Here is a 9,065-nt window from a genome sequence, read left to right on the forward strand (position 1 = left end):
CCCCTGATTTGATTTGAGTTCAGCGGCACATTATCAAGAACCATTTAGTTTGAAGAGATTCTTTTAAAAAAAAACAAGGAAACAGTTATTCAGCTGAGAGCAGTTTTATCTGTAATCGTCGTGGCCGCAGGAAACTGTTTCAAAGGATTCCACTTATTCTCTGCCACTGATGATCATCGCCAAATTGCTATGTTGCCAGCGTACAGGTGTCAGTGATTCCAGGAGGGATGCAATCTGGAGGTGATCCCAAAATTTGGAATTAATAAGACTTAATTATAGCTATCCTTTGATCCTGTACTATTCACAGTTTGTCCTTTCAGGGCCCCTAAAGTCCCCGCTGTGTTCTTACATAATGGAGTCTGTATTTTGGGATGTTACCTAACAGTACACAGCTATTAGTAAAAAGGTTCAGTTACATAATCTGTTCCCGTGTGTCACCGTCAGCTCCCGTCACAAATACAATTAAAACGGTGATGCAATCACTCCGCCCACCAGTCCACCCTGTGGTTGTATGACTCCGCCCACCAGTCCACTCTGTGGTTGTATGACTCCGCCCACCAGTCCAGTGTCTCTGACAGTCTCCATCCATGTCAGTGAAAACATGGATGCTTCACACACAGAAGATCTATACAATCAGCACAGTTTCAAGATTAGAGTCACCAATTCAGTATCTGACCAAATGTCTCCCCTTCTGTTCCTGAGATATGACGTTAAAACATGATGATGTCACAGTCAAGCTGACCTTTGACCTTTTGACCTTCATTATTTTATCCTGTTAGACATTTGTGTCGAGTTTGGTCAGAATCAGTGTCTGAATTCTTCATTTATGGCAAAAAAATACACAGTGACCTTTGACCACAAAATTCAATTCAAATTACTCTTGACTCAAAGTGGATGTTTGTGCCAAATTCTGAGAGATTCTCTCAAGGCGTTACTGGGATATCACATCAACGAGAATGTCACAGATGAGGTCACAGCTGCCTTGCCCTTGCCCAACCAGTGTTGATATCGTTGACAAAAACTATGACTTAAATTTTTTGTCAACAATCATTTACTGTGACGATGACAACTAAAAATAGATCTTGATGATAAAAACTAAGACAAAATCTATGTTTAATTTTCGTTGATGAGACAAGACGTGATGAAAATGTTCGTGGTGGACTATCAGACATTGAAAGCCGAGCATGCTTGTAATTATCTTCAAATGCAGCATGAGCGACAGGCTGGTAAACTCCAGTAAATAGTCTGCACCAGGATGTTTCAGTAGCCAGCAGAAACAGTCAGAGCGGATCAGCGTCAGCCGTTGGTGCGAGTTGTGAGCTGTAATTCAGCAGTAAATAATCAGCCATGTGTGTCTGACTGTGGATGGCGGAGCTGCTGAATGGATCTGTGGAGTTTGTTAGTTGCAGCGGTGGCTGTTAGCAGCTAGCTCCACTCATTAGCCACTGAATGGCAGTGGAGCAAGCAGCCACCAGCTGCCGGACTTCACAGCTGATCCCTGCAGGCACTCAGTCAGAGAAACGACAGTTATTAAGTGTGCAGAAATTATTTGTAGTTGTAGAAAAAAAATGTCTCAATGAAATTTTTATACAACCTGTCACCTTGATTCCAATGTCTGACACAAGACTTAGCCTCACTGGATTAGTTTTAAGATAAAAACATATAGGAAACAGAATGACTACAAGTTCACTAAAATGTTTTAAATTTTCATTGACAGAAACTATGAAGGATAAAATGACTAAAATATGACTAAGACTTAGAAACATTTTCATCTCGAGACTAAATCTAAAAAAGCTGTCAACAGCAACCAACCTTTGATCTATGACCCCCAAAATCTATCCAGTTCGTCCTCAAGTCCAAGTGGACGTTTGTGCCAAATTAGAAGAAATTCCCTTACAGCGTTCTCACAAGTTCAGGAGAATGGGATGGAAGGATGGACAAATGGATGAACAGACGGACAACAAAAACATAATGCCTGTGGCCACAGCTATCACTGTTAAGGAGCCATAAAAACTAACACTGTTATTATTAATAAAAAGAAGAGACTGATTCATACAGTACAAATACACAAAGTGTTAAAAACACCACAACAGACCAAATATGTGTGAAGTGAAAAATGCAAATGAATGAGAGAATATATATTCACAGTTTGAGAATAACAAACAGGCCTGATAACACTTTATTGTTCCCACAGGGAGAAATTCCTTTATCACCCAAACAGCCCAGTTTGTACAACAGAGGGAGCAAAGAACCGTCAAGACACCGCTCACACGGACAGATCCCAATACACCAGAGACATGCCGACACATACAGTAAATAGCAGCGGCTGCCTGGAAGCTGCAGTAAAAGGATGGATCAGGATCAAAAGCCTTCTGCACGAGAACTAAAATGTGCCCATGTTTCATGTTTTCATTTCATTTCAGACGGATTCACTGCAGTAAGCTGCAGGTTACAGGAAAAGCCTCCAGTGTAATGGTGTTGTGGGTCTGCTACACTCTGGGCATGATGGGAGCTGGTGCATTAATCACCAAGGGCTTTCCTGCAAATAACAGACTATTGATTATCATTAGGGTCGGGTATCATATTGATTTTTAATTCTTCTAATTCTGATTGGACTTATTAACTTCACAACACCAGTTCTTCAGGTCACATGCTCATTTCACTGAGAAAAAAAAAAATTATAAAAACTTTTGCATAATTCATATTCATATATATTCACAATTCACATCATATGGAGTTTATGGAACCTGTAAATTAATTTCATACAGTTTATTTTAGCTGCTGAATTAAATAATATGATTCAATAATAATCTTTTTTCATTCCCTGAACTTTAACTGTGAAACTGAACCCACTGAAATGACACAGACTCCAACACATGCCGGTACAGACAATCAGACAGCTGCCCGTCAGCAGGGCTTGAAAAGTTGTTTTTTAAAGTCATTTCATTCAAATAACTTTCTAGGGCTGCCCTCTAACAGTCGACCAGAAAGGACATTAATCAGCAAGATTTCATTGGTCGCTTAGTCGCAGAACAAAAGCGTGAAACTCTATCAGGAGCTGCACCTTGTCAAAATAAATCCAAACCTATATGACTGGACCATGTGGGAGTTTAATTTGAAAGGACAGACACAGNAGTGTGTGACGTGCACTTGGAGATAAAATATAGGCCTATATTAATGAAGGTTCATTAGTACGGTTCTATGGCAGCCCTATAATTCTCCAAACATTGCTTTACATTATCAGCAACATCTGCTTTACTCTCAGAAACTTTGCTCTGCTCAGCTCGACTCTGTCTGTACTCACAGTCTCAAAAATGTAGACAAATACAGACAGGCTTGTTTCCTTCATAGATGAAATGCCAGTCAATAATAATAAGTAAAACTCACGAGTTGCAGAAGAACTTTGATTATTTCTTGGAGAAAAACATACGACTGGATTGAGACTGATGACTGATGTGAAGAGAGCAGAGCTCAATGAGAGAAAGAGAGATGAAGACGAGTTTGCACTGACAGCGAGGGTGAGGCCAGGGGTCGCACTGACTAGATATTCGCTCTTCACAACATCACTGAGCGGCGCCTGGAATGGAATGTGACCCTGTACATCAACGTCATTGACTTCATGAAGAAATCTGACAGCATTCATTGAGAAAGTCTGTAGAACTGACAACCTCACAGGGAAATCATATAAACACTCTGAGAGCAGAGTCTTTACAGAATCACTGTTCTCGACCATTAAAAATTAAACATCTTTGGCTTCTTAGTAGTTGATATTTAATGAAAATACCAACACAAAAATCAATAACAAAATTAATCCATAGCTGCATTGTAAAGCTGCATTAATTAATTGTTGCCCCCAGCTGTAAAAACAACAGTGACATATTGATCACCTGATAAAGTTCATACAATGAACTTATTAGCAAACAGTGTTTTATTTACATATGGAGCAGGCATGGTTGTGTCCATGTGATGAACATAAAGTCTCACTCCTTTTAGCTCTGACTTTAGCTTCTCTTTAGCTGCTGAATGCTTCACTGTTTTCACCAGCTACTTTGCTCGTGTACCATTTGGTACTGAGCAGGCAGTGTACGGAGGGTTAATGGAGCTTTTTTGTTTAAAAGAGCAGTGAAGGAACCAAAATAATAAAGCTGTGAGCCCAAAACAACTAAAGCAATGAGTTAAAAGACACTAAAACACTTCTTAGAGGTGAAGGAAGCTGCAGGGTTGTGTGAAAATCCTCTGTTGTATGTGTCACGAAAACCCTGTTTCCACCGAGCAGTCCTGTTCAGTTCAGTTCAGTTCGGTTCAATGATTGTTTCTGTCTCCACAGTGTAAAGTTGTGGATGGTACCAACAGAAGCGTTCCTTAGCGTCCCCATGTTTGGTCCCCCCTCTGTTGGGGTACCTAGCACACAGATCTGGTACTAAAAGGTGGAGCTAGAAACCCTGCAGTCTGATTGGTCAGTAGAGGACGGTCACTCTGGTTTTATGTAACCTCTGTTCATACATCAGTAAACTACAACTATAAAATGAAAGAGAAAAAAATAACTTCATTCACTGGGCCGAGTGCCGGCAACTATTAAGGTGGAACGTTAACTTGTAATGTTACTCAATGCATGAGTTGATGACGTGAATCCATCAGCACACCTTAAATTTCACTGTGACAACTTTGACCATCACTTTAGTTTTTATATGACACACACTTTTAGTAATGACTTTAAAAATATAGATTAATTTGGAGCGGATTATGTGAAGGTCATATATTCTAATCCTCACTTCCTGTGGGCTACAGCAACACTAAACCCCTGAGCTTGCCTGAGAAGGACTAAATGCACAAAGCTGCTATTTTTAAATATCCTATGGAGAGAGACTCTCACTGCAGCCTGTTCTATTTTGGTCTGAACAGACCGAGGGTCTAGGTACCATGTCTGAAGGCTTACTGCTGGTTCCAGAGGTACTGGACTAAAAGGTGGGGGGCTTTAGAGCTGTTTCACACTGCTTTTAAAATGCACCCGTTATGGTGACAAATATGAACTTAAAAATGCAGAAATCATGATGGGCTCACATTCATCAACGCAGCTGGGATATGATGGACCCAACAAGACAATAGAGGAAAGTTAGTCAGACTAGAAAAAGTTTTCAACATCACACTTCTGTTCAGCGGGTGGTTTATATTTTAAGATCTGATGACTTCCTGTGAGGGAAATCCAACAGCAGAGATTCATTTGGGCACAAAGTGTGAATGGGCTCTCCAACACTGATAAGAGGAGAGACGCCAGAGACAAACACACCACTCTCCATCTTAATGCTGCTCAGCAGGCAGGGTGTTGTGTTGATGATGCCCTCTTTAGTTACATAAATGCTGCCAGTAAACACTGGAAGAGACACACACGACTGTATTCGTTAAAACGGACCATTTCCTTTAACACAAACAGTCTGGACACACTAAATGTTTTTATGGTTCTGTTACTGCTTCACAATTTAGCATTTCAGTAAAAGCTCATTTCAAAACTGTTAGAAATCAGTGTGTGTTTCCTTCAGTTAGTGTTATCAGAGACGGTGACAAAACAACACGAGAGGCCAGTAATTCTAACAGTGATTAGGGATACACCCACCGGGTGCTTCTATGTTGTTTAAGTTGTTTTTGTTGTTATTTATTCCTCTTTTTGTGCCAGGGAAACAAAGAAATCTACACTCTAAAAACAACTAACAGTCATTTAGCCCATTACACTACCTTTAAATGAGCACAAATTCAATCATACAAATGAATTAAACTACCATCAACAAAACCTTTCACATGAAAAACTTAAAAAAAACAGCTTCAAAAGCCTTTTTATTATATGTACTGTATCATAACTCCCTCTTAAATATCTATTTTATGTTGCTGTGAAAACAGCGTATTTATTCAAGTTTCTTACAAAAATATATATTACAAGATTACATTGAACACATCATGAGAACTTTATAATTGACTTTCACCCAGAAGGCAATTTGTCTGAACAGAGCTTGAACACATCATAATTTTACTTAATGCAATCTCTTAGCTGTCAGTTGCTAACTGCTAACTCCTAACTTTAACTACTTTAACTACTCTCCTCCTGCTGATGTTATCACAGATTTGTTGTTTACAATGTAGAATTTTTAGAGAAACAATTTGGTGCGTCCCCTGACACAACGATACTGAGTTTACTGACTCCTTTCGTCCTTAACGTGTCCAGGAAAGATCTCTGTTCATCCCCAAACACATTTTTTATTGCCCCCAGGACGACGGGACGCCACACAAATCACAATCATGCATCATATCAGCTTTACTTAATACTTGGTTGAAGATTTGGGTCTTTTTTCTCCTCAAGGCGCAGCCAGGGGGAGGAAGGGATCCGATTTGGGGACCTCAGACTTGCATCTCTGTTCTTTGCAGATGATGTGATTCTGTTGGCTTCATCACACCGTGACCTCTATCATGACCTGGGACGGTTTGCAGCTGAGTTTGAAGTGGTCGGGATGAGGGTCAGCACCTCCAAGTCTGAGGTCATGGTTCTCTGCCGGAAAACACTGGATTGTTCTTCCGGTAGTCACCGAAAGAATGAGATCGTGGATACAAGCGGCCGAAATGAGTTTCCTCCGTGGGGTGTCTGGGCTCAGCCTTAGAGATAGGGGGAAGAGCTTGGAGTAGAGCCGCTGCTCCTTCACATCTAAAGGAGTCAGTTGAGGTGGTTCAACATCTGGTCAGGATCCTCCTGGGCGCCTCCTGTTAGAGGCGTTTCGGGTATGTCCCACTGGTAGGAGGCCCCGGGGCAGACCCAGAACACACTGGAGGGATTATATATCTCATCTGGTCTGGGAACGCCTCGGGATCCTCCAGGAGGAGCTGGAAAGCGTCATGCAGGAGAGGGAAGCCTGCTGTACTTTGCTCCACATGACTCGGCCTCAGATAAGGGGTTGAAAATGAATGGATGGATGTACTCAACTCAACATGTGACATTTGTATTGTTTTGTATGTAGACTCTACATAAAGATATAGTGCATGATTTCTAAATAAAGTTAGTTAGCTAGTTTGCTGTCTCTATCAATTATCTGTCCATTAGTCACTCACTCTACAGCAGGAAACATCACTTCAAAATAAAAGCTCTGTGCTGAAAAATTCACCGTCCTTAAAAATAAAATGTGTTTTTTTACAAACATGACACGTTTGCAAGTCACTTGCCGCTCATTCAGAATGGACCTGTGACCCACTTTTTAACAGTAACCAACCACTGCTCTGATTTGGCATCAGATTCCCACCTACGATGGAATTCCAGTTATTCCAAGGAATTAAGTCTTCCACATGCTGCCATGGGAACACAGAGGGGGATTATACTGTATGTAATGTAGGATGACACCAACATCTTCCTCTCTGTTGTGTAGAAATTCAGCTGGATTCAAACAGGAAATGTGGTGGTACGCATGTTAGACCTACGTGTGTGTGTGTGTGTGTGCGTGTGTTTGAAAAGCATCTTTGGAGGATTTGAAATAAACTGAGAAGAAAAATGCATTTACACACACACACACACACACACAAACACACACACACACACACACACACACACACACACACACAAATCATCCACCTTCTTTGGTAACAACCTGCCAGTGATGAAAATCCACCACCTTCTCCCCGCTCTCACACAACCAACAGATGTAGGCAAACTGTCACCTCGCAGCTTGCCATTTTCACAGCACCCATTGGCCGTCACCTTGCTGCAAAATTAAAAAGCGACAACAGGTGAGGCATGTGAGGCGTGTGTGCTGCAAGGCCCTCGTGTGACAACAAGCTGTCTGAGGAAGAGAGCTGTGAACATCTTAAAAGAAGCCTCGTCTCCCGCCCTCGCTGCCGTTTGTTGCAGGTAAATGACGGCGAGGTTTGATCTCTGTGGGTGAGATCACTCCGCAGGCCTTCACCCTCCATTCTGAATCACTCCTGCTACTCGAGCTGATCTGTGAGATCCCTATTCGTATCTCTGCTGGGATGTAACCCATATCTGCTAACGTATTTACTGACAGGGTGAGAAAACACAAGCCACAAATAAACAGAAGCACACCTGCTCTACTACACACCTGTCCACTTTATGTGAAGCTACAGTCGACGCTCAGCGCTGACTGAACTGACGCATTTCCCCAAATCCCCGTCAGGTTTCTCTCGTCTGCTTCCTGTCGTACTTCAAACTATAAACGACTCAATCAAGCTGCTGTCGGTGCCAAAATCAAGGGTACGGAGTCAGGTGATTAGTCTTTTGTTGTTTATGATTAAACACCAAATCTGGAATAATCAGTGCTGCATGACACGTCGCATGTAAAGTTTGATATCAATCCTCTCATCTCATTATCTCATTGGAAAAAAACAATAAAGCATATTTACCAAAATGTTGGGACTATTCCTTTAAAGGAAACCTCACCCATGATGACATCATCTGTATATTAATTACTGACCCTGTGTTACACTGAATTTGTGAAGATTTCAACCTGACATTTCAACATACAGTTTTTAGTTTAGCATCATTAAATATCTGGCTGGATGTCAATCTGTTTGGTTGTGGTGGCACTTCATGACAAAGTCAGATCTCATCTTATGTCATTTTTAGAGGGTTAAAGTGAAAATGTTTTAATCAAGATAAGAAAAAGTTATTCTTCTAGTTACTGTAGTTTATTAAAAGTTTGTCATGATTTTACTCACTTTAAAAGAAACTTCACCCACAAATTGATCATTTGTGTCAGGGGTGTAAATCACCAGTTACATCGCGATATGATTTTATATCAATTCTTTGGACAAGGATACGATATTTGCCGATATTGGATCAGATACACTTTCTTTCCTTTGCTCATGGCTTAACAAATGACATGTAACATAATTTACTGATAATTTTAGGGATGTCCCGATCCAGCTTTTTCACTTCCGATCCGATACCGATATTACAGCCTTGAGTTTTGGCCGATACCGATCCAATCCAAGCGCGTATTATACATATTCACTTATTTTGTTGTCAGTCATGTTAGAAAAGGTTTGATCAAACGATATTACTCTAACAAGAACAA

Source organism: Epinephelus moara, chromosome 14 (genome assembly GCF_006386435.1).
Source record: "Epinephelus moara isolate mb chromosome 14, YSFRI_EMoa_1.0, whole genome shotgun sequence".
NCBI classification, from domain to species: Eukaryota; Metazoa; Chordata; class Actinopteri; order Perciformes; family Serranidae; genus Epinephelus; species Epinephelus moara.